Source organism: Ranitomeya imitator, chromosome 3, assembly GCF_032444005.1.
Source record: "Ranitomeya imitator isolate aRanImi1 chromosome 3, aRanImi1.pri, whole genome shotgun sequence".
Classification (NCBI taxonomy): domain Eukaryota; kingdom Metazoa; phylum Chordata; class Amphibia; order Anura; family Dendrobatidae; genus Ranitomeya; species Ranitomeya imitator.
In genome coordinates this window covers 512,965,691-512,992,554 of record NC_091284.1, presented here as the reverse complement: position 1 = coordinate 512,992,554, position 26,864 = coordinate 512,965,691, and the positions used below count along the sequence as shown (strand labels likewise).

Genomic DNA, 26,864 nt, shown 5'->3' with positions numbered 1-26,864 from the left:
CGGAAGTTGGCGGCAGGCGCGAGCGGGTTGGCGGACAACGGAGGGTGAGTATAGCAGGTTTTTTGTTTTTTTATTATTTTTAACATTACATTTTTTTACTATTGATGCCGCATAGGCAGCATCAATAGTAAAAAGTTGGGGACACACAGGGTTAATAGCGGCGGTAACGGAGTGCGTTACCCGCGGCATAACGCGGTCCATTACCGTCGGCATTAACCCTGTGTGAGCGTTGACCAGAGGGGAGTCGGGCAGTGACTGCGGGGAGTAAGGAGTGGCCATTTTCTTCCAGATTGTGCCCGTTGCTGATTGGTCGTGGCTGTTTTGCCGCGACCAATCAGCGACTTGGATTTCCATGACAGACAGAGGCCGCGACCAATGAATATCCGTGACAGACAGACAGACGGAAGTGACCCTTAAGGTACCGTCACATTTAGCGACGCTGCAGCGATCTAGACAACGATGCCGATCGCTGCAGCGTCGCTGTGTGGTCGCTGGAGAGCTGTAACACAGACCGCTCTCCAGCGACCAACTATGCGAAGTCCCCTGGTAACCAGGGTAAACATCGGTTTACTAAGTGCAGGGCCGCGCTTAGTAACCCGATGTTTACCCTGGTTACCAGTGTAAATGTAAAAAAAACAAAACACTACATACTTACATTCCGGTGTCTGTCCCCCGGCACTCTGCTTCCCTGCACTGTCAGCACCGGCTAGCCGTAAAGCAGAGCGGTGACATCACCGCTGTGCTTTACGGCCGGTGCTAACAGTGCAGGGAAGCAGAACGCCGAGGGACACGACAGACACCGGAATGTAAGTATGTACTGTTTGGTTTTTTTTACATTTACACTGGTAACCAGGGTAAACATCGGGTTACTAAGCGCGGCCCTGCGCTTAGTAACTCGATGTTTACCCTGGTTACCAGTGAAGACATCACCGAATCGGCGTCACACACGCCGACTCAGCGATGTCTGCGGGAGATCCAGCGACGAAATAAAGTTCTGGCCTTTCTGCTCCGAACAACGATGTCACAGCAGGATCCAGATCGCTGCTGCGTGTCACACACAACGATATCGCTATCCAGAACGCTGCAACGTCATGGATCGCTAGCGATATCGTTGTTAAATTGTTCAGTGTGAAGGTACCTTTAAGGTACCTTTACACTGAGCAACTTTACAACGAGAACGACAACGATCCGTGACGTTGCAGCGTCCTGGATAGCGATCTCGTTGTGTTTGACACGCAGCAGCGATCAGGATCCTGCTGTGACATCGCTGGTCGGAGCTGAAAGTCCAGAACTTTATTTGGTCGTCAGGTCGGCGTCATTCGTCATGTTTGACAGCAAAAGCAACAATGCCTGCAATGATTTTTCACAGAGCTAACAACCAGCGAGTACGAGAAGTTACGTCACTGGATCGCTCCTGCATCGTTCTGGAGTTGCTGTGTTTGACATCTCTACAGCGACCTAAACAGCGACGCTCCAGCGATCTAGTTTAGGGCGGATCGTTGTCTATATCGCTGGAGCGTCGCTAAATGTGACGGTACCTGTAGACAATTATATAGTAGATCATAGGCTGTTACTCCAAGCAACCAGTAGCCTACTCTGCACTGATGAGAGGACAGAACCCCTATACAGCTGCCTGCAGAGGGGTGCTTTTTCCTTTTGGACAAGATGTGGCTATTTACACTATAATTAACAGTAGATAGAAATGTTCTATTGACTTTCAGATAAAGCAATGAACATCTTAACTACAGATTTTCATAGCACATGCGATTGCTGTAAATCCTATGGATACTGCTAGCAGCTCTGGAACAACGATGCTGCCACCTCCATAATCATGTATAGAAAATACAATAATGAAAGTCTAGATGCAGAACACTAAAAAAACAGAATAGAAAAAGGCAAGAGATGTTAAAATGTAGGTGATACAAGAGGAAGATAAGGCGAATGTAAGACGAAGCAACCTCCGATCCATTGCCAGGGGGAAAAGATAAGTGGAAGAAATAGTGAAGGCTGCAGCTGACAAGTGTCCACTCACATCGAGCTTGGGAAAAGGAACGAAACGCTGCAGGAAGTGAGTATACACAGTTTATATGGGGTCCTGATTAAACTGCAGCTGCCCAATAGTGGACAATTCTTTTTAATAATCACCTGTTAAATCTGCACGATTCAGTAAGGATCTGAGAATTCCATTCAGATCAAATGTGATGTGGTCATATACCAGTACAGAGAGGAGTTAAAGAAAAATAAAACAGATAAAAGAGTTACTAACTCCCCATCAAAAGTAGCTCACTGACAGATTACCTGTTAACTCAAACTGTAGCGTTCACTATACTAAGTTTCACAAAGAGGTACAACTGAATTAAGTGTGCGCCTACCATCAGTACCGAAGACAAGAGCATCCATAAAATCTACCCAGGATGTGTGTAGTATCGTTAATGGAGGAAAAAGAAACCAGGGATCACACATCCATCAACATTTCATTGCAGTTTCAACTGATTTAGGCAGAAAACCTTCCCATCCGTCCAGCTACAGCGGGGTCCCCTAATGTGGGCCTCTGAGTTATCTAAGACAAAATGATTAGCAAACATAGCACCAATAGCTCCGAATTTCCGCTAACACAATCTTGGCAGAGACATTATTGCACAAGGTCAGTGTAGATCTGGTTTTAGCTAGAAAACAGTCCATCCAAATGCCTCATTAAAAAAGCGAATTCAAGCTATAATTCTGGTGAATCTAATAACTTATTCTCCTGTCCATGAGCGGGGTCCTAACAATCATATAACTGCTGGGGGGCGTACACTGGACCTACAGATCTATGGGGGATGCTTTATACTGGGTGTGGGCCACACTGATCATGTCATTTGTTCTCTAGCACCATCTGCTGGAACAAGGGAGCATTACCACATGGCTTGTATTGTACTAATCATGTGGCTCGGCTCTAGCAAAGCACATAATCCTACAAAGAAACAAATCTACCAAATATAGCTTTCTCCCACACTTCAATTTGCATAAGTACTGAAAATGTTGGTGATTGAATATACTCGTTCTCTCACTTCTGATTCATACATACATAGCCACCTGGGAGTTGCGATGCACTTCACAGGCCTCAGAACACTCATTTCCCAAATGTCGGTCTGACTAAAGAGGCCATTGGCTATCACTCAATAAACACGCACACGTTTGTTGGTGAAATCAGCTTAAAAATCATCGTTCTCGGGAGAAAACGAATCCACTACAAGACATCTCGGTGCCACCTAATATGGAGATCACATTAGGATCTGACAGGATTACACCTGGTCAATCTTTTAGCCAATGAAAGTCCTTGGAGGCCCATTAGATAGTTCTTCCTGAGAAAACAACTGTTTGTCTTTGGCCTCACCATGATTTCACAAAGCATATTTTGCAGTAGGTGTCAGAGTAGTAGTGAACTGATAAAAGCTCTCGGCAGTGTGCACTTTAATTAGGTTCAATCACCCATCGCTGGAAAATGCATGAATTCACGTCCATCAGCCTCTTCTAGTCGTGGTCAATATAGTATTCTCTACTATAAGGCCACGTTCACACTTTCAGTATTTGGTGAGTTTTTTACCTCAGTATTTGTAAGCCAAAACCAGGAGTGGGTGATAAATACAGAAGTGGTGACGGGTTTCTATTACACTTTCCCTCTGATTGTTCCACTCCTGATTTTGGCTCATAAATACTGAGGTAAAACCTCACCAAATACTGACTGTGTGCACGTGACTTTAAGGGTCAATTTTATGGGAGGCCATTTTAGGCTCTTTTACACATCCTGATATTTCCGGTACTGGAATAACCAGTACCACAGTTATCCGTGTCCGTATGTTACATACCTGTGGCATCCGTGTGCCACACACCGGTGCCTGAGAACAGCGGTACAGTTTGCGCTGTTCCCAGGCTGAAGACAGCTCGGATCATTGTCGCCTGGTCTCCCCAAGATCAGAAGGAACAGGCGACAATGATGGGAGTTGTTTTCAGCACCCGCCGTGTACATCGTGTGTAAAATATATTTTTTTTTAAATGACGTGGGCCAAAACCAGCAGAGGAAATCCCACGGCTGGGGGTTAATGTTACTAAATGATACTAATATCCCAAAAGCTTCCCAGGCTATTAACAGCTCACGGCTGTTTGCTAAGGATTTACTGGTAAGTTTACGGTGGACCCCAGAAAAAAATGATGTAGGGTCCCCCTATAAATTCAAACCAGCAAAGGCTTAAAATACAGCTGTGGGTTGGCATTAATAGCCTTAGAAGGAGGAAAGAGGGATATTGGACCCTTCTCCCAGGCTAACAACATCAGCCCTCGGTTACCCCAGAAATGAAGAAACTTCGGTGCTTAGCCTCGCTCTTCTCACTTGCCCTGGTTCGGTGTTATGTGGGATAATAGAGTTGGGGTTAATGTCAGCTGTTGTAAACCGCTGCCATCAAGCCCAGGGATTAGTAATGGAGAGGTGTCTATAAGATGCCCCCATTACTATAGTCATATTGCAAAAAATACACAGCTGTAAAAAATACACAGCAAGAATAAAGTCCTTTAACTGAGAGAAAGACACAGACTCCGTATCTGAAATAACTCCCCACCCCTTTTATACCATTACTGTAAAAATTAAAATAAAAAAACATATTCCTCACCTGTCCGACGACAATCCATGTGTTAAACGAAGAAGTCCAGCTCTGCTACATTTGGATTACATGGCTGAGCAGTGACATGATGTGACTGCTCAGAAATTAATCCAGAACACGCTGAGCTTAGGGCGCAGCTTCAGTGACTAGCGGTAACTTCATAGAATCACTGCCAGCTGTTGATTTTTCTCATGGTGCTAGCAGTGACACAATGAAGGTTACCGCAGTACATTGGCCGGCTCCTACTGAACTGAGCATGAGAATAGCTGTCAGTGACCGGCGGTAACCTCCATGATGTTACCACTCATCACTGAAACTGCGTCCCAAGCTGAGCTCAGTGTGGCCTGGTTTCATCACTGAGCAGTTGCATCAAGCCACTGCTCTGCCATGTAATCCAGATGTAGCAGAGCTGGACTTTTTCATTTGAAAAGTGGTTTCTTGTCGTACAGGTGAGGAATATTTTTTATTATTTACATTTTAACAGTAATAAATGGAAGAAAAAAAAAGAGGGTGGGTAGTGGTTATTTCATATAACGGAGTCTTGTGTCTTTCTTTCAATTAAACCCTTTCCGACATTGGGTGTACATTTATGCAATGTCGGACTCCCTTCCTTTGATGTGGGCTCTGGCGGTGAGGCCACATCTTTCCCGGTACATGTCAGCTGCTTTGAACAGCTGACATGTATCCGGAAAACACCCGTGGCTAGTAACCCGTTAAATGCCGCTGTCAAAGGCTGACAGCGACATTTAACATGCTTTTTCAGCATTCATGCTGGAAATCCGCCCACCGGTGACCCGATCACGTGATCGCGGGTCACCGATGGGTTGGAATGACAACAGGATGTCTCCTGGAGACCTCTATGGTTGTCACTGCCGGCTTGCTATGAACGCCACCTAGTGGTCAGCGCTCATGGCAAGTGAGTAATTCAACTACATATAGCTGATCTGATCATCGCCGGTATGTAGCAGAGTCGATCAGGTTATGGCAACTCATGGAGACGATTGAAGCATGCCAAAAGTAAAAACAAGAAGTTTTTAAAAATATAAAAGTTCAAATCACCCCCCTTTCGCCCCATTTGAAATAAAACAATAAAAAAGTAAAAAAAAATCAATCATACACATATATGGTATCTCCGCGTTCAGAATCGAGCGATCTATCAGTAAAAAAAAAGGATTAACCTGATCGTTAAACATCGTAGCGAAAAAAAAAGTCAAAACGCCAGACATGTTTTTTGGTCGCCGCGACATTGCATTAAAATGCAATAACGGGTGATCAAAAGATCGCATCTACACCAAAGTGTTAAAATTAAAAAAGTCAGATCAGTGTACAAAAAATAAGTCCTCACCCAACCCGAGATCACGAAAAATTGAGATACTAGGGGTATCGGAAAATGACAATTTTTTTATTTTTAAAGTTTGGTATTTTTTTCACCACTTAGATAAAAAAGAACCTAGACATGTTTGGTGTCTATAAACTCATAATGACCTGGAGAATCATAATGGCAGGTCAGTTTTTTCATTTAGTGAGCCTAGTAAAAAAAACAAAGTGTGGGATTGCACTATTTTTTTGCAATTTCATCGCACTTGGAATTTTTTTCCCGTTTTTGAGTACACGACATGGTAAAACCAATGGGTCGTTCAAAAGTACAACTTGTTCTGCAAAAAACAGGCCTTCACATGGCCATATTGACCAAAAAAAAAAGTTATGGCTCTGGAAAGAAGGGGAACAAAAAACGAAAAAGCAAAATCAAAAATACCTCTGTTCGTTAAGCGGTTAAAAGGACTATATTCTTGCTGTGTATTTTTTACAATGGCATTATTTGATTAGCAATGGAGGCATCTTATAGGCACCTCTCCATTACTAACCCTTGGGCTTGATGTCAGAGGCCATTAATACAGCTGACATCAACAACCCTATTACCCCACTCGCTACCGCACCACAGCAAGTGAGTAGAGCAAGGCGAAGCATCAAATTTGGTGCATCTCATGGATGCGCCATCCTGGGGTGGCGGAGGTTGTTAGCCTGAGAGGGGCCAATATCCCTGGCCCCTTCCCATGCTATTAATATTAACCCACAGCTCTGTATTTAGCCTTTGCTGGTTTGAATGTGTAATTTTTTTCTGGGTTCCCCCATAAACTAAGCAGTAAAGGCTAAGTAAACAGCTGTGAGCTGTTACAAATAGCCTGGGAACCTTTTGGGACACTGCCCCTTTCACAAATTAACAAGATCATTCCCCAGCTGTGGGCTTTCCCTTTGCTGGTTTATAAAATTACTCAGGAGCCCAGGCATTTTTTTTTCTTCAAATTATTTATTTTACACACGATGTACACAGCGGGTGAATACAACTCCCATCATTGTCACCTGGTCATGCTAATCTCAGGGAGAACATGTAACAATGATCAGAGCAGTCTTCAGCACCGGTGCCTGGTAACAGCGAACTCTAGTGTTTTTCCCAGGCGCCGGTATGTGTCACACTGATGACACATGGATGTAAAACCCATCAGCTTGCCCTACAAAACGAATAAAAAAAAGAATCCTCAAAGAGATCAATCGTGTGAGTCTTAGAAAATGGGATCAAAACAAAAACTTTTTTCCTTTAAAAATGTCAGAATTTTTTTTCACAACTACAATAATTAAAAAAAAAATCTGAACACATTTGATGTGCCTGTAATCAGGCTGACCTGAAAAATCAAGCTGACAGGTCATAGTTAAACACACAGTGAAAACCTAAAAAATAAAAATTCACCCCCCAAAAATGTCTGAATTGCAGGCTTCCCCCACCCCACCCACAATTTAACCGCGTTGATTTTTTTTCCTGATTTTTCCAGTACACTGTATAATAAAATTAATGGAGTCATTCAAAACTACAACTCGACCCACACAAAAAAAAGTCGTCATACAGCTGTGTGGAATGAAGCCCTAAAAAGATGTAACTCTCGGCAAAAGAGAAGGAAAAGCTGTAAGCTGTTTCAGTGACCTGCCACTTCTTCACTACGGCTCGTTCCGGCACCACTCGTCTTCTCGGATGGGGCATAGCATGCACAAGACCAGCTGGCTCCTTCTCCGACCGCTTTCTCCCAGCAGAAAGGTCATCAGACTTCAGCGCCAAAGAACTCAGTTCAACTCAATGATGTCAGCGCGAGCGCTGAATTCCGATGGCACCGCGTGAGAACTTTCTCACCATCGGTGACGTCTGTGAAGTCAAAGTTCATTGGATATGAACTCTGCTCAACTTTAGCACATCACCACGAGACGCTGAGCAAGCACAGGCAGCTCAGTGTCTCTGCTGGATGGCAGGCTGTATAGTTGCATCACGCAGCAATGCAGCCTGCCATCTAGATATACAGTAGCAAAGCTAGACCCGTCGTGGGACAAATGGAATATTATCTTCTTGGTGGACAGGTGAGGAATATGGTTGTTTATTATTTTAATTATTTTACAGGGGACATCGGCTTCAGTAGATTGTGCGTAAGGTGAGTATAACAGTTTTTGGTTAGCATAGAGTCAATAAAGGAGTCAGTGCCATTTGTTCAAATAAAGGACATGTCACTCTCCGCAAGAAGAAATGTTAAGGTACCGTCACACATAGCGACGCTGCAGCGATACCGACAACGATCCGGATCGCTGCAGCGTCGCTGTTTGGTCGCTGGAGAGCTGTCACACAGACAGCTCTCCAGCGACCAACGTTCCCGAGGTCCCCGGTAACCAGGGTAAACATCGGGTAACTAAGCGCAGGGTCGCGCTTAGTAACCCGATGTTTACCCTGGTTACCATCCTAAAAAGTAAAAAAACAAACGCTACATACTTACCTTCTGTGTCTGTCCTCGGCGCTCTGCTTCTCTGGTCTGGCTGTGAGCGCCGGGCAGCCAGAAAGCAGAGCGGTGACGTCACCGCTCTGCTTTCCGGCTGATCGACGCTCACAGCCAGAGCAGGAGGAGTGCAGAGCACAGCGCTGGAGGACAGACAGCGGTAGGTAAGTATGTAGTGTTTGTTTTTTTTTACTTTTAGGATGGTAACCAGGGTAAACATCGGGTTACTAAGCGCGGCCCTGCGCTTAGTAACCCGATGTTTACCCTGGTTACCAGTGAAGACATCGCTGAATCGGTGCCACACACGCCGATTCAGCGATGTCTACGGGGAGTCCAGCGACGAAATAAAGTTCTGGACTTTCTTCCCCGACCAGCGATCTCCCAGCAGGGGCCTGATCGCTGCTGCCTGTCACACTGGACGATATCGCTAGCGAGGACGCTGCAACGTCACGGATCGCTAGCGATATCGTCTAGTGTGACAGTACCTTTACTCCTTGGATCCAGTCAGACACCTCTTACCCAGCAAAACCAGATCTCACACTTTGCACTGACGAGGGACAGTACCCCCGAAACACAGAGTCTGCAAATTGAGATTTTGGCTTTTATCCCAAGTCATGTGATTGAGCTCATTTACGGGTCAATATTGACTTTTAGGATTTCTACAGGTAGCACTAGAGTTCAGCCGGGGTCACACTAGCATAGAATACGGACGAGTGCCGTGTGAGAAAACATTGCATAGCACTCGGACCACTGTTAATCTACGGGGCAGCTCACATCACCGTATTTTTTCTCCGGCGTATTGTACGCGCACGTAAAATCACAGTATGCTGCCATTGTCACCAAGACTCGCAAATGCAAACCTATGGGAGTGAGAAAAACTATAAATACGCACACATTTTCCTCATTTCAGCCCATTGAGCCATTAAATTCAATGGCTCAGGGAGAAAATCAGGGAGAAATGTAACACCATATGCATGTCATATGGATACATAGGTGCGAGAAAATCGCATCATCGCATTGCAAATGCATTACACACAGATGACCATATGGAGATCACCGATTTTTCATATGTTAAGTGTGACCCCGGCCTTCTAGTCCACTCCCAGCTCCCGCTGCGCTCCGTGACATGTGGTGACTGATGATCGGTGATGTCAGTAACATCTTGCACGTCACCGCTCATCATAATCGTCAGGGCTCGGAGCACAGCGGGAGTGGCTGCTGCTCAAAGCCTATTGAGTCTCAGAATGAGGTTCCATAGCCTATGAACGGTTAAACACCCTTTGACGCCACATGAAAGGCACTAAAGGGTGAAAGTGTACAATATGTAGGGGTGTGTGACTTATCTGCAGGATATTTATAGCTTTTATATTTTATGTCTATGAGATTTCTGAGTAAAAAGTGGACGGTGTATGTGTGGTCCATGTGACGTCCCATTCCCCCCCCCCCCCCCACCTCCATTGACTTGCATTGGCGAGTCTCGTCGGATATACACGGCCATACGCAGCATGCTGAGATTTTTTTCCTCAGACAGATTCCAGCAGAGAAAAAAACCCTCACAGATGAGCACGGCCTCACTGAGTAACATCGGTGCGAGTGCAATGCAATCTATAACCAGGTTGGGAGCAAACGCTAAAAGAACTGGAAGAGACAACCACTATTTACCTCCGGGCCCTGCTCTTCATGCTCAGTGATGCCCCCAGCAGGAGCACTCATTTTTTTCCCCACCTCCCCAAAGCAATCAATAAGCGGTTCCCCAGCAGCGAACAACCCCTTACTGGCAGTTTTTCAGCGTCCTGGAGAAGCAGTAATTCCTGCACTTTGGAGCACCCCATGTATGATGAGCATGAGGCCGGTTTCCAGACCACACATCTGCTTACCCTACATCACAGGCCGGAGTGGGCGCCACACGGGGACACCACAGGCCGGAGTGGGCGCCACACGGGGACACCACAGGCCGGAGTGGGCGCCACACGGGGACACCACAGGCCGGAGTGGGCGCCACACGGGGACACCACAGGCCGGAGTGGGCGCCACACGGGGACACCACAGGCCGGAGTGGGCGCCACACGGGGACACCACAGGCCGGAGTGGGCGCCACACGGGGACACCACAGGCCGGAGGGCGCTGCACACGGTATAATCCAGGCCGGAGGGCGCTGCACACTGGATTTCTTGCACTGCAATCATATTCATTAACTCTGGGCCGTGGTCACACATGGTGAGAAGTTTCCTCTGCAGCTTTGTGAGTGAATCCGCCGGTTACTGACGAGTTCTCCCTACTCTATAAAGCTTTGACTATGGTGAAGTCCGAACAAGAACGCAGCATTATTTTCTTCACTGTGTGAATGGGATGTAGACACTCCCGCTCCCTGTATAGCACTAGAGATTGCTGCAGCCTAGTGCGAAATCCACAGCAAGCCCTGGACGTGTGAACTTGACCTTAGGGTAAACTCTGCAGGAAATCCGCAGCACAGACTGCACCTGGTCACTGACACAAGGCGCCGCACCCCCTGCTCTCCGCCAGGCACTGCAGCCGCCCTAGAGTGTGCGCGGAGGAGCACAGAGCAATGCGGCCGCCGTACCTCAGCAGCGGAGCGGCACAAAGCAGCACATACATACCATGCTGGAGCCGGCTACATCCGGGAGGTAGAGGACCTTTCATGACGTCAGGAGCATGTGATCAGTCACGTGTCGTCAGTGATGCTGTAGCAGAGCTGATGCAGCAGGAGGAGCAGGACCCGACCCCCACAGAGCAGAGAGGAGGAGGGAGGACGCTGCCTCCGGCCTGTATGTGCACAGGGTCAGGAATTGGCAGGGCTATGGACGCAGCACACTCCTCTGTGTTGGTTGAACCGTCGGGACTCACCGTGTCCTATACATTGTCCGGGTGACATTTGGGCTATGTGCCCACGTTGCGGATTTGCCTGTGGGGTTTTCTGTGCGGATGCTTGGCGGAAAACATAGGTTAGAATCTGCACGTTTTTATGCAGATTTGTGCGTTTTTCCTGTGGAGGTGCATACTAAAACCCTATGTGCCAAATTAACCTATACTTATGCCTATTTTAGATTTTTTTTTACCGTTTCATTTTCTTAATTTAGTTTTTCTTTCCACTTCACTCCATTTGTAGCAGAGTAACCAATTTATTTACATATGTATTTATTTGCATAAAGTTGCAATACATGAATGTAGGGGTTAAATTTTTTGGAAACATTATCTTCCAAGTTTCATTAGGATCTTTTTAGGGATTCAGTCTTTATGCGCCATATTCTGCCATACCTATGCCTAGTGTGTTATCACGGTTGGAAACGGAATAAAGGTTTTCACATGACCGTGACGTCATGGCAGGTCCTTCTCCCATACCATCTTTGCCACCGGAACCTGCAACGGAAGATGGCGGCCAGTGCGAGCGGCTACGGAGGGTGAGTATAGCAGGTTTTTTTTAAATTATTTTTAACATTACTTGTTTTACTATTAATGCCGCATAGGCAGTGTCAATAGTAAAAAGTTGGGGACACACAGGGTTAATAGCGGCGGTAACGGAGTGCGTTACCCGCGGCATAACGCGGTCCGTTACCGCCGGCATTAACCCTGTGTTAGCGGTGACTGGAGGGGAGTATGCGGGCAACAGGCACTGACTGCGGGGAGTAAGGAGCGGCCATTTTCTTCCGGACTGTGCCCGTCGCTGATTGGTCGCGGCAGCCATGACAGGCAGCTTGCGAGACCAATCAGCGAATGAATAACCGTGACAGAAAGAAAAACTGTTATTCCGTTTCCAACCATGATAACACTGTAGGCATAGGTATGGCAGAATATGGCGCATAAAGACTGAATCCCTAAAAAGATCCTAATGAAACTTGGAATATAACGTTGTTGTACTAATATGAACATATTCCAATAAAAAAAACGGAGCTCAAAACCGTTTTTCCGTTTCCAACCATGATAACACTGTAGGCATAGGTATGGAAGAATATGGCGCATAAAGACTGAATCCCTTCAGATCCTAATGAAACTTGGAAGATAATGTTGTTGTACTAATATGAACTTATTCCAATAAAAAAAACGGAGCTTAAAACCATTTTTCCGTTTCCAACCATGATAACACACTAGGCATAGGTATGGCAGAATATGGCGCATAACGACTGAATCCCTAGAAAGATCCTAATGAAACTTGGCAGATAATGTTGTTGTACTAATATGAACTTATTCCAATAAAAAAAACGGAGCTTAACCCCTCTGTGACCTTAGACGTACTATCCCGTCGAGGTGCCCTGGGCTTATCTGACCCTGGACGGGATAGTACGTCATATGCGATCGGCAGCGCTCACGGGGGGAGCGCCGCCGATCGCGGCCGGGTGTCAGCTGCTTATCGCAGCTGACATCCGGCACTATGTGCCAGGAGCGGTCACGGACCGCCCCCGGCACATTAACCCCTGGCACACCGCGATCAAAGATGATCGCGATGTGCCGGCGGTGCAGGGAAGCACCGCGCAGGGAGGGGGCTCCCTGCGGGCTTCCCTGAGACCCCCGGAGCAACGCGATGTGATCGCGTTGCTGCGAGGGTCTCACCTCCCTCCCTGCTCCCTCCAGCCCCGGATCCAAGATGGCCGCGGATCCGGGTCCTGCAGGGAGGGAGGTGGCTTCACAGAGCCTGCTCAGAGCAGGCACTGTGAAGCCTGCAGCGCTGCATATCAGATCAGTGATCTGACAGAGTGCTGTGCAAACTGTCAGATCACTGATCTGTGATGTCCCCCCCTGGGACAAAGTAAAAAAGTAAAAAAAAATTTTTCCAAATGTGTAAAAAAAATAAAAAAAAATATTCCAAAATAATGAAAAATAAAAAAAAAATATTCCCATAAATACATTTCTTCATCTAAATAAAAAAAAAAAACCAATAAAAGTACACATATTTAGTGTCGCCGCGTCCGTAACGACCCGACCTATAAAACTGTCCCACTAGTTAACCCCTTCAGTAAACACCGTAAGAAAAAAAAAAAAAAAAAAACGAGGCAAAAAACAACGCTTTATTATCATACCGCCGAACAAAAAGTAGAATAACACGCGATCAAAAGGACAGATATAAATAACCATGGTACCGCTGAAAGCGTCATATTGTCCCGCAAAAAAAGAGCCGCCATACAGCATCATCAGCAAAAAAATAAAAAAGTTATAGTCCTGAGAATAAAGCGATGCAAAAATAATTATTTTTTCTGTAAAATAGTTTTTATCGTATAAAAGCGCCAAACCATAAAAAAATGATATAAATGAGGTATCGCTGTAATCGTACTGACCCGAAGAATAAAACTGATTTATCAATTTTACCAAACGCGGAACGGTATAAACGCCTCTCCCAATAGAAATTCATGAATAGCTGGCTTTTGGTCATTCTTCCTCACAAAAATCGGAATAAAAAGCGATCAAAAAATGTCACGTGCCCAAAAATGTTTTCAATAAAAACGTCAACTCGTCCCGCAAAAACAAGACCTCACATGACTCTGTGGACCAAAATATGGAAAAATTATAGCTCTCAAAATGTGGTATTGCAAAAAATATTTTTTGCAATAAAAAGGGTCTTTCAGTGTGTGACGGCTGCCAATCATAAAAATCCGCTAAAAAACTCGCTATAAAAGTAAATCAAACCCCCCTTCATCACCCCCTTAGTTAGGGAAAAATAAAAAAAAAATGTATTTATTTCCATTTTCCCATTAGGGCTAGGGCTAGGGTTAGGGTTAGGGCTAGGGTTAGGGCTAGGGCTAGGGTTAGGGTTAGGGCTAGGGTTAGGGCTAGGGTTAGGGCTAGGGTTAGGGTTGGGGCTACAGTTAGGGTTGGGGCTAAAGTTAGGGTTAGGGTTTAAATTACATTTACAGTTGGGAATAGGGTTGGGATTAGGGTTAGGGGTGTGTCAGGGTTAGAGGTGTGGTTAGGGTTACCGTTGGAATTAGGGTTAGGGGTGTGTTTAGATTAGGGTTTCAGTTATAATTGGGGGGTTTCCACTGTTTAGGCACATCAGGGGCTCTCCAAACATGACATGGCGTCCGATCTCAATTCCAGCCAATTCTGCGTTGAAAAAGTAAAACAGTGCTCCTTCCCTTCCGAGCTCTCCTGTGTGCCCAAACAGGGGTTTACCCCAACATATGGGGTATCAGCATACTCAGGACAAATTGGACAACAACTTTTGTGGACCAATTTCTCCTGTTACCCTTGGGAAAATACAAAACTGGGGGCTAAAAAATAATTTTTGTGGGAAAACAAAAAGATTTTTTATTTTCACGGCTCTGCGTTATAAACTGTAGTGAAACACTTGGGGGTTCAAAGTTCTCACAACACATCTAGATAAGTTCATTGAGGGGTCTAGTTTCCAATATGGGGTCACTTGTGGGGGGTTTCTACTGTTTAGGTACATTAGGGGCTCTGCAAACGCAATGTGACGCCTGCAGACCAATCCATCTAAGTCTGCATTCCAAATGATGCTCCTTCCCTTCCGAGCCCTCCCATGTGCCCAAACGGTGGTTCCCCCCCACATATCGGGTATCAGCGTACTCAGGACAAATTGGACAACAACATTTAGGGTCCAATTTCTCCTGCTAACCTTGGAAAAATACAAAACTGGGGGCTAAAATATAATTTTTGTGGAAAAAAAAAATATTTTTTATTTGCATGGCTCTGCGTTATAAACTGTAGTGAAATACTTGGGGGTTCAAAGCTCTCACAACACATCAAGATGAGTTCCTTAGGGGGTCTACTTTCCAAAATGGTGTCACTTGTGGGGGGTTTCTACTGTTTAGGTACATTAGGGGCTCTGCAAACGCAATGTGACGCCTGCAGACCATTCCATCTAAGTCTGCATTCCAAATGGCGCTCCTTCCCTTCCGAGCCCTCCCATGCGCCCAAACGGTGGTTCCCCCCCACATTTGGGGTATCAGCGTACTCAGGACAAATTGGACAACAACTTTTGGGGTCCAATTTCTCCTGTTACCCTAGGGAAAATACAAAACTGGGGGCTAAAAAATAATTTTTGTGGGAAAAAAATTTTGTTTTATTTTTATGGCTCTGCATTATAAACTTCTGTGAAGCCCTTGGTGGGTCAAAGTGCTCACCACACATCCAGATAAGTTCCTTAGGGGGTCTACTTTCCAAAATGGTGTCACTTGTGGGGGGTTTCAATGTTTAGGCACATCAGTGGCTCTCCAAACGCAGCATGGCGTCCCATCTCAATTCCTGTCAATTTTGCATTGAAAAGTCAAACGGCGCTCCTTCCCTTCCGAGCTCTCCCATGCGCCCAAACAGTGGTTTACTGCCACATATGGGGTATCAGCGTACTCAGGACAAATTGGACAACAACTTTTGAGGTCCAATTTCTTCTCTTACCCTTGGAAAAATAAAAAATTGAAGGCAAAAATATAATTTTTGTGAAAAAATATGATTTTTTATTTTTACGGTTCTGCATTATAAACTTCTGTGAAGCACTTGGTGGGTCAAAGTGCTCAAAATTTTCGCCAAATTTCCGTTTTTTTCACAAATAAACGCAGGTACTATCAAAGAAATTTTACCACTATCATGAAGTACAATATGTCACGAGAAAACAATGTCAGAATCACCAGGATCCGTTGAAGCGTTTCGGAGTTATAACCTCATAAAGGGACAGTGGTCAGAATTGTAAAAATTGGCCTGGTCATTGACGTGCAAACCACCCTTGGGGGTAAAGGGGTTAAAACCGTTTTTCCGTTTCCAACCGTGATAACACACTAGGCATAGGTATGGCAGAATATGGCGCATAAAGACTGAATCCCTAAAAAGATCTTAATGAAACTTGGAAGATAATGTTGTTGTACTAATATGAACATATTTCAATAAAAAAAACGGAGCTCAAAACCGTTTTTCCGTTTCCAACCATGATAACACTGTAGGCATAGGTATGGCAGAATATGGCGCATAAAGACTGAATCCCTAAAAAGATCCTAATGAAACTTGGAATATAACGTTGTTGTACTAATATGAACATATTCCAATAAAAAAAACGGAGCTCAAAACCGTTTTTCCGTTTCCAACCATGATAACACTGTAGGCATAGGTATGGAAGAATATGGCGCATAAAGACTGAATCCCTTCAGATCCTAATGAAACTTGGAAGATAATGTTGTTGTACTAATATGAACTTATTCCAATAAAAAAAACGGAGCTTAAAACCATTTTTCCGTTTCCAACCATGATAACACACTAGGCATAGGTATGGCAGAATATGGCGCATAACGACTGAATCCCTAGAAAGATCCTAATGAAACTTGGCAGATAATGTTGTTGTACTAATATGAACTTATTCCAATAAAAAAAACGGAGCTTAACCCCTCTGTGACCTTAGACGTACTATCCCGTCGAGGTGCCCTGGGCTTATCTGACCCTGGACGGGATAGTACGTCATATGCGATCGGCAGCGCTCACGGGGGGAGCGCCGCCGATCGCGGCCGGGTGTCAGCTGCTTATCGCAGCTGACATCCGGCACTATGTGCCAGGAGCGGTCACGGACCGCCCCCGGCACATTAACCCCTGGCACACCGCGATCAAAGATGATCGCGATGTGCCGGCGGTGCAGGGAAGCACCGCGCAGGGAGGGGGCTCCCTGCGGGCTTCCCTGAGACCCCCGGAGCAACGCGATGTGATCGCGTTGCTGCGAGGGTCTCACCTCCCTCCCTGCTCCCTCCAGCCCCGGATCCAAGATGGCCGCGGATCCGGGTCCTGCAGGGAGGGAGGTGGCTTCACAGAGCCTGCTCAGAGCAGGCACTGTGAAGCCTGCAGCGCTGCATATCAGATCAGTGATCTGACAGAGTGCTGTGCAAACTGTCAGATCACTGATCTGTGATGTCCCCCCCTGGGACAAAGTAAAAAAGTAAAAAAAAAATTTTCCAAATGTGTAAAAAAAATAAAAAAAAATATTCCAAAATAATGAAAAATAAAAAAAAAATATTCCCATAAATACATTTCTTCATCTAAATAAAAAAAAAAACCCAATAAAAGTACACATATTTAGTGTCGCCGCGTCCGTAACGACCCGACCTATAAAACTGTCCCACTAGTTAACCCCTTCAGTAAACACCGTAAGAAAAAAAAAAAAAAAAAACGAGGCAAAAAACAACGCTTTATTATCATACCGCCGAACAAAAAGTAGAATAACACGCGATCAAAAGGACAGATATAAATAACCATGGTACCGCTGAAAGCGTCATATTGTCCCGCAAAAAAAGAGCCGCCATACAGCATCATCAGCAAAAAAATAAAAAAGTTATAGTCCTGAGAATAAAGCGATGCAAAAATAATTATTTTTTCTGTAAAATAGTTTTTATCGTATAAAAGCGCCAAACCATAAAAAAATGATATAAATGAGGTATCGCTGTAATCGTACTGACCCGAAGAATAAAACTGATTTATCAATTTTACCAAACGCGGAACGGTATAAACGCCTCTCCCAATAGAAATTCATGAATAGCTGGCTTTTGGTCATTCTTCCTCACAAAAATCGGAATAAAAAGCGATCAAAAAATGTCACGTGCCCAAAAATGTTTTCAATAAAAACGTCAACTCGTCCCGCAAAAACAAGACCTCACATGACTCTGTGGACCAAAATATGGAAAAATTATAGCTCTCAAAATGTGGTATTGCAAAAAATATTTTTTGCAATAAAAAGGGTCTTTCAGTGTGTGACGGCTGCCAATCATAAAAATCCGCTAAAAAACTCGCTATAAAAGTAAATCAAACCCCCCTTCATCACCCCCTTAGTTAGGGAAAAATAAAAAAAAAATGTATTTATTTCCATTTTCCCATTAGGGCTAGGGCTAGGGTTAGGGTTAGGGCTAGGGTTAGGGCTAGGGCTAGGGTTAGGGTTAGGGCTAGGGTTAGGGCTAGGGTTAGGGCTAGGGTTAGGGTTGGGGCTACAGTTAGGGTTGGGGCTAAAGTTAGGGTTAGGGTTTAAATTACATTTACAGTTGGGAATAGGGTTGGGATTAGGGTTAGGGGTGTGTCAGGGTTAGAGGTGTGGTTAGGGTTACCGTTGGAATTAGGGTTAGGGGTGTGTTTAGATTAGGGTTTCAGTTATAATTGGGGGGTTTCCACTGTTTAGGCACATCAGGGGCTCTCCAAACATGACATGGCGTCCGATCTCAATTCCAGCCAATTCTGCGTTGAAAAAGTAAAACAGTGCTCCTTCCCTTCCGAGCTCTCCTGTGTGCCCAAACAGGGGTTTACCCCAACATATGGGGTATCAGCATACTCAGGACAAATTGGACAACAACTTTTGTGGACCAATTTCTCCTGTTACCCTTGGGAAAATACAAAACTGGGGGCTAAAAAATAATTTTTGTGGGAAAACAAAAAGATTTTTTATTTTCACGGCTCTGCGTTATAAACTGTAGTGAAACACTTGGGGGTTCAAAGTTCTCACAACACATCTAGATAAGTTCATTGAGGGGTCTAGTTTCCAATATGGGGTCACTTGTGGGGGGTTTCTACTGTTTAGGTACATTAGGGGCTCTGCAAACGCAATGTGACGCCTGCAGACCAATCCATCTAAGTCTGCATTCCAAATGATGCTCCTTCCCTTCCGAGCCCTCCCATGTGCCCAAACGGTGGTTCCCCCCCACATATCGGGTATCAGCGTACTCAGGACAAATTGGACAACAACATTTAGGGTCCAATTTCTCCTGCTAACCTTGGAAAAATACAAAACTGGGGGCTAAAATATAATTTTTGTGGAAAAAAAAAATATTTTTTATTTGCATGGCTCTGCGTTATAAACTGTAGTGAAATACTTGGGGGTTCAAAGCTCTCACAACACATCAAGATGAGTTCCTTAGGGGGTCTACTTTCCAAAATGGTGTCACTTGTGGGGGGTTTCTACTGTTTAGGTACATTAGGGGCTCTGCAAACGCAATGTGACGCCTGCAGACCATTCCATCTAAGTCTGCATTCCAAATGGCGCTCCTTCCCTTCCGAGCCCTCCCATGCGCCCAAACGGTGGTTCCCCCCCACATATGGGGTATCAGCGTACTCAGGACAAATTGGACAACAACTTTTGGGGTCCAATTTCTCCTGTTACCCTAGGGAAAATACAAAACTGGGGGCTAAAAAATAATTTTTGTGGGAAAAAAATTTTGTTTTATTTTTATGGCTCTGCATTATAAACTTCTGTGAAGCCCTTGGTGGGTCAAAGTGCTCACCACACATCCAGATAAGTTCCTTAGGGGGTCTACTTTCCAAAATGGTGTCACTTGTGGGGGGTTTCAATGTTTAGGCACATCAGTGGCTCTCCAAACGCAGCATGGCGTCCCATCTCAATTCCTGTCAATTTTGCATTGAAAAGTCAAACGGCGCTCCTTCCCTTCCGAGCTCTCCCATGCGCCCAAACAGTGGTTTACTGCCACATATGGGGTATCAGCGTACTCAGGACAAATTGGACAACAACTTTTGAGGTCCAATTTCTTCTCTTACCCTTGGAAAAATAAAAAATTGAAGGCAAAAATATAATTTTTGTGAAAAAATATGATTTTTTATTTTTACGGTTCTGCATTATAAACTTCTGTGAAGCACTTGGTGGGTCAAAGTGCTCAAAATTTTCGCCAAATTTCCGTTTTTTTCACAAATAAACGCAGGTACTATCAAAGAAATTTTACCACTATCATGAAGTACAATATGTCACGAGAAAACAATGTCAGAATCACCAGGATCCGTTGAAGCGTTTCGGAGTTATAACCTCATAAAGGGACAGTGGTCAGAATTGTAAAAATTGGCCTGGTCATTGACGTGCAAACCACCCTTGGGGGTAAAGGGGTTAAAACCGTTTTTCCGTTTCCAACCGTGATAACACACTAGGCATAGGTATGGCAGAATATGGCGCATAAAGACTGAATCCCTAAAAAGATCTTAATGAAACTTGGAAGATAATGTTGTTGTACTAATATGAACATATTTCAATAAAAAAAACGGAGCTCAAAACCGTTTTTCCGTTTCCAACCATGATAACACTGTAGGCATAGGTATGGCAGAATATGGCGCATAAAGACTGAATCCCTAAAAAGATCCTAATGAAACTTGGAATATAACGTTGTTGTACTAATATGAACATATTCCAATAAAAAAAACGGAGCTCAAAACCGTTTTTCCGTTTCCAACCATGATAACACTGTAGGCATAGGTATGGAAGAATATGGCGCATAAAGACTGAATCCCTTCAGATCCTAATGAAACTTGGAAGATAATGTTGTTGTACTAATATGAACTTATTCCAATAAAAAAAACGGAGCTTAAAACCATTTTTCCGTTTCCAACCATGATAACACACTAGGCATAGGTATGGCAGAATATGGCGCATAACGACTGAATCCCTAGAAAGATCCTAATGAAACTTGGCAGATAATGTTGTTGTACTAATATGAACTTATTCCAATAAAAAAAACGGAGCTTAACCCCTCTGTGACCTTAGACGTACTATCCCGTCGAGGTGCCCTGGGCTTATCTGACCCTGGACGGGATAGTACGTCATATGCGATCGGCAGCGCTCACGGGGGGAGCGCCGCCGATCGCGGCCGGGTGTCAGCTGCTTATCGCAGCTGACATCCGGCACTATGTGCCAGGAGCGGTCACGGACCGCCCCCGGCACATTAACCCCTGGCACACCGCGATCAAAGATGATCGCGATGTGCCGGCGGTGCAGGGAAGCACCGCGCAGGGAGGGGGCTCCCTGCGGGCTTCCCTGAGACCCCCGGAGCAACGCGATGTGATCGCGTTGCTGCGAGGGTCTCACCTCCCTCCCTGCTCCCTCCAGCCCCGGATCCAAGATGGCCGCGGATCCGGGTCCTGCAGGGAGGGAGGTGGCTTCACAGAGCCTGCTCAGAGCAGGCACTGTGAAGCCTGCAGCGCTGCATATCAGATCAGTGATCTGACAGAGTGCTGTGCAAACTGTCAGATCACTGATCTGTGATGTCCCCCCCTGGGACAAAGTAAAAAAGTAAAAAAAAAATTTTCCAAATGTGTAAAAAAAATAAAAAAAAATATTCCAAAATAATGAAAAATAAAAAAAAAATATTCCCATAAATACATTTCTTCATCTAAATAAAAAAAAAAACCCAATAAAAGTACACATATTTAGTGTCGCCGCGTCCGTAACGACCCGACCTATAAAACTGTCCCACTAGTTAACCCCTTCAGTAAACAACGTAAGAAAAAAAAAAAAAAAAAACGAGGCAAAAAACAACGCTTTATTATCATACCGCCGAACAAAAAGTAGAATAACACGCGATCAAAAGGACAGATATAAATAACCATGGTACCGCTGAAAGCGTCATATTGTCCCGCAAAAAAAGAGCCGCCATACAGCATCATCAGCAAAAAAATAAAAAAGTTATAGTCCTGAGAATAAAGCGATGCAAAAATAATTATTTTTTCTGTAAAATAGTTTTTATCGTATAAAAGCGCCAAACCATAAAAAAATGATATAAATGAGGTATCGCTGTAATCGTACTGACCCGAAGAATAAAACTGATTTATCAATTTTACCAAACGCGGAACGGTATAAACGCCTCTCCCAATAGAAATTCATGAATAGCTGGCTTTTGGTCATTCTTCCTCACAAAAATCGGAATAAAAAGCGATCAAAAAATGTCACGTGCCCAAAAATGTTTTCAATAAAAACGTCAACTCGTCCCGCAAAAACAAGACCTCACATGACTCTGTGGACCAAAATATGGAAAAATTATAGCTCTCAAAATGTGGTATTGCAAAAAATATTTTTTGCAATAAAAAGGGTCTTTCAGTGTGTGACGGCTGCCAATCATAAAAATCCGCTAAAAAACTCGCTATAAAAGTAAATCAAACCCCCCTTCATCACCCCCTTAGTTAGGGAAAAAAAAAAAAAAAAATGTATTTATTTCCATTTTCCCATTAGGGCTAGGGCTAGGGTTAGGGTTAGGGCTAGGGTTAGGGCTAGGGCTAGGGTTAGGGTTAGGGCTAGGGTTAGGGCTAGGGTTAGGGCTAGGGTTAGGGTTGGGGCTACAGTTAGGGTTGGGGCTAAAGTTAGGGTTAGGGTTTAAATTACATTTACAGTTGGGAATAGGGTTGGGATTAGGGTTAGGGGTGTGTCAGGGTTAGAGGTGTGGTTAGGGTTACCGTTGGAATTAGGGTTAGGGGTGTGTTTAGATTAGGGTTTCAGTTATAATTGGGGGGTTTCCACTGTTTAGGCACATCAGGGGCTCTCCAAACATGACATGGCGTCCGATCTCAATTCCAGCCAATTCTGCGTTGAAAAAGTAAAACAGTGCTCCTTCCCTTCCGAGCTCTCCTGTGTGCCCAAACAGGGGTTTACCCCAACATATGGGGTATCAGCATACTCAGGACAAATTGGACAACAACTTTTGTGGACCAATTTCTCCTGTTACCCTTGGGAAAATACAAAACTGGGGGCTAAAAAATAATTTTTGTGGGAAAACAAAAAGATTTTTTATTTTCACGGCTCTGCGTTATAAACTGTAGTGAAACACTTGGGGGTTCAAAGTTCTCACAACACATCTAGATAAGTTCATTGAGGGGTCTAGTTTCCAATATGGGGTCACTTGTGGGGGGTTTCTACTGTTTAGGTACATTAGGGGCTCTGCAAACGCAATGTGACGCCTGCAGACCAATCCATCTAAGTCTGCATTCCAAATGATGCTCCTTCCCTTCCGAGCCCTCCCATGTGCCCAAACGGTGGTTCCCCCCCACATATCGGGTATCAGCGTACTCAGGACAAATTGGACAACAACATTTAGGGTCCAATTTCTCCTGCTAACCTTGGAAAAATACAAAACTGGGGGCTAAAATATAATTTTTGTGGAAAAAAAAAATATTTTTTATTTGCATGGCTCTGCGTTATAAACTGTAGTGAAATACTTGGGGGTTCAAAGCTCTCACAACACATCAAGATGAGTTCCTTAGGGGGTCTACTTTCCAAAATGGTGTCACTTGTGGGGGGTTTCTACTGTTTAGGTACATTAGGGGCTCTGCAAACGCAATGTGACGCCTGCAGACCATTCCATCTAAGTCTGCATTCCAAATGGCGCTCCTTCCCTTCCGAGCCCTCCCATGCGCCCAAACGGTGGTTCCCCCCCACATATGGGGTATCAGCGTACTCAGGACAAATTGGACAACAACTTTTGGGGTCCAATTTCTCCTGTTACCCTAGGGAAAATACAAAACTGGGGGCTAAAAAATAATTTTTGTGGGAAAAAAATTTTGTTTTATTTTTATGGCTCTGCATTATAAACTTCTGTGAAGCCCTTGGTGGGTCAAAGTGCTCACCACACATCCAGATAAGTTCCTTAGGGGGTCTACTTTCCAAAATGGTGTCACTTGTGGGGGGTTTCAATGTTTAGGCACATCAGTGGCTCTCCAAACGCAGCATGGCGTCCCATCTCAATTCCTGTCAATTTTGCATTGAAAAGTCAAACGGCGCTCCTTCCCTTCCGAGCTCTCCCATGCGCCCAAACAGTGGTTTACTGCCACATATGGGGTATCAGCGTACTCAGGACAAATTGGACAACAACTTTTGAGGTCCAATTTCTTCTCTTACCCTTGGAAAAATAAAAAATTGAAGGCAAAAATATAATTTTTGTGAAAAAATATGATTTTTTATTTTTACGGTTCTGCATTATAAACTTCTGTGAAGCACTTGGTGGGTCAAAGTGCTCAAAATTTTCGCCAAATTTCCGTTTTTTTCACAAATAAACGCAGGTACTATCAAAGAAATTTTACCACTATCATGAAGTACAATATGTCACGAGAAAACAATGTCAGAATCACCAGGATCCGTTGAAGCGTTTCGGAGTTATAACCTCATAAAGGGACAGTGGTCAGAATTGTAAAAATTGGCCTGGTCATTGACGTGCAAACCACCCTTGGGGGTAAAGGGGTTAAAACCGTTTTTCCGTTTCCAACCGTGATAACACACTAGGCATAGGTATGGCAGAATATGGCGCATAAAGACTGAATCCCTAAAAAGATCTTAATGAAACTTGGAAGATAATGTTGTTGTACTAATATGAACATATTTCAATAAAAAAAACGGAGCTCAAAACCGTTTTTCCGTTTCCAACCATGATAACACTGTAGGCATAGGTATGGCAGAATATGGTGCATAAAGACTGAATCCCTAAAAAGATCCTAATGAAACTTGGAATATAACGTTGCTGTACTAATATGAACATATTCCAATAAAAAAAACGGAGCTCAAAACCGTTTTTTCCGTTTCCAACCATGATAACACTAGGCATCTATGGCAGAATATGGTGCATAAAGACTGAATCCCTAAAAAGATCCTAATGAAACTTGGAAGATAACGTTGTTGTACTAATATGAACATATTCCAATAAAAAAAACGGAGCTCAAAACTGTTATTTCGTTTCCAACCGTGATAACACTGTAGGCATAGGTATGGCAGAATATGGTGCATAAAGACTGAATCCCTAAAAAGATCCTAATGAAACTTGGAATATAACGTTGCTGTACTAATATGAACATATTCCAATAAAAAAAACGGAGCTCAAAACCGTTTTTCCGTTTCCAACCATGATAACACTAGGCATCTATGGCAGAATATGGCGCATAAAGACTGAATCCCTAAAAAGATCTTAATGAAACTTGGAAGATAACGTTGTTGTACTAATATGAACATATTCCAATAAAAAAACGGAGCTTAAAACCGTTATTCGTAATACTTACCAAAGTGGTGATGGGAGAGCCTGGTGTTGCAGCTTGACTTCAGTAAAGGTACCGTCACACTAAGCGACGCTGCAGCGATACAGACAACGATCCCGATCGCTGCAGCGTCGCTGTGTGGTCGCTGGAGAGCTGTCACACAGACAGCTCTCCAGCGACCAACGATCCCGAAGTCCCCAGGTAACCAGGGTAAACATCGGGTTACTAAGCGCAGGGCCGCGCTTAGTAACCCGATGTTTACCCTGGTTACCAGCGTTAGGCCTCTTTCACACTTCAGTTATTTGGCGTCAGTCTAAAACCGCCATTTTCCTCAAATAACGGATCCGTCATTTTTTTTGACGGATCCGTTATTTTCCCATAGACTTGCATTAGTGACGGATTGTGACGGATGGTCGTCCGTTCCATCCGCCATGCGACGGATCCGTCGACATTTGGCGGACGTTTTCTGAAAATAGACGGACATTGGAACGTTTTTTGTCAACGCCGAAATGGCGGATCGCGACGGATCCGTCGCGTCCGCCATTCCATAGAATGGGCGCCTATGGGCGACGGATCCGCCGCAACCGTTTTTTCGGCGGATCCGTCGCCCCAATCCGTTTTTTCAATTGCGCATGCTCCAAAAAGTAGATACTTCTCCCAGACAACCCCCAAGTAACGGATCCGTCAAAAAAACGGATCCGTTAGAACCGTTTTCGCAACAATTGTGACGGATCCGTCAATCCGTCACTATGTCGGTAGTGACTGACGCCAAAAGACTGAAGTGTGAAAGAGGCCTAAAAGTAAAAAAAAAAAAAAAACACTACATACTTACATTCCGTGTCTGTCCTCCGGCGCTGTGCTTCTCTGCACTGTGTAAGCGCCGGCCGGAAAGCACAGCGGTGACGTCACCACTGTGCTCTGCTTTCCGGCTGGCGCTTACACAGTGCAGAGAAGCACAGCGCCGGAGGACATACAGCGGAAGGTAAGTATGTAGTGTTTTTTTTTTTTTTTTACTTTTACGCTGGTAACCAGGGTAAACATCGGGTTACTAATTGCGGCCCTGCACTTAGTAACTCGATGTTTACCCTGGTTACCAGTGAAGACATCGCTGAATCGGCGTCACACACGCCGATTCAGCGATGTCTGCGGGAGATCCAGCGACGAAATAAAGTTCTGGACTTTCTGCTCCGACCAACGATGGCACAGCAGGATCCTGATCGCTGCTGCCTGTCAATGTCAACGATATCGCTATCCAGGACGCTGCAACGTCACGGATCGCTAGCGATATCGTTCAGTGTGACGGTACCTTAAGATATGCCCCAGCTAGCATGTCCACTTACTCTGCATTCTGTGGTTGCTGGGGTACTGGATGTGTGAGAGGAGGGTTTATAAACTATCTCAAGGTAGACAATATTAGGCTAGGTTCTCATTGCGTTACGGCAATCCGTTTAGCGCTAAGCGCTAGCGGATTGCGCTAACACAATGTCTTTTGAGGGGTCGCGTTAAACGTCCCCGCTAGCGCTAGCTGCAAGCAGCGTCCGAGGCGCGCCACAAAAGAACGGCACATCGCTAGCGCGTGCCGAAAATGGCACACGCTAGCAATGAGATTTAACATTGCTGGCAATGGGAGCGCTAACGGACGCGTTGCACGGCGTTAATTTCGCCGTGCAACGCTGTCTGTTAGCGCTCACCCGAAAACGAAATGAGA

General features: G+C 44.7%; 1 protein-coding gene across 2 annotated transcripts in view; it reads right to left on the bottom strand.

Annotated features, from left to right (window-relative positions):
• Positions 1–26,864, bottom strand: part of GEMIN8 (gem nuclear organelle associated protein 8) — an 89,638-nt gene that overhangs the window by 51,586 nt on the left and 11,188 nt on the right. The window contains exon 1 of one of the 2 annotated variants that reach the window (XM_069757741.1): positions 11,065–11,175. The exons of the other annotated variant lie outside the window; for it this stretch is intronic. The gene's annotated coding sequence lies outside the window, so the exon portion shown is untranslated. Of the gene's footprint in view, positions 1–11,064; positions 11,176–26,864 lie in introns of those variants that run through there. 2 annotated transcript variants of the gene reach the window in all.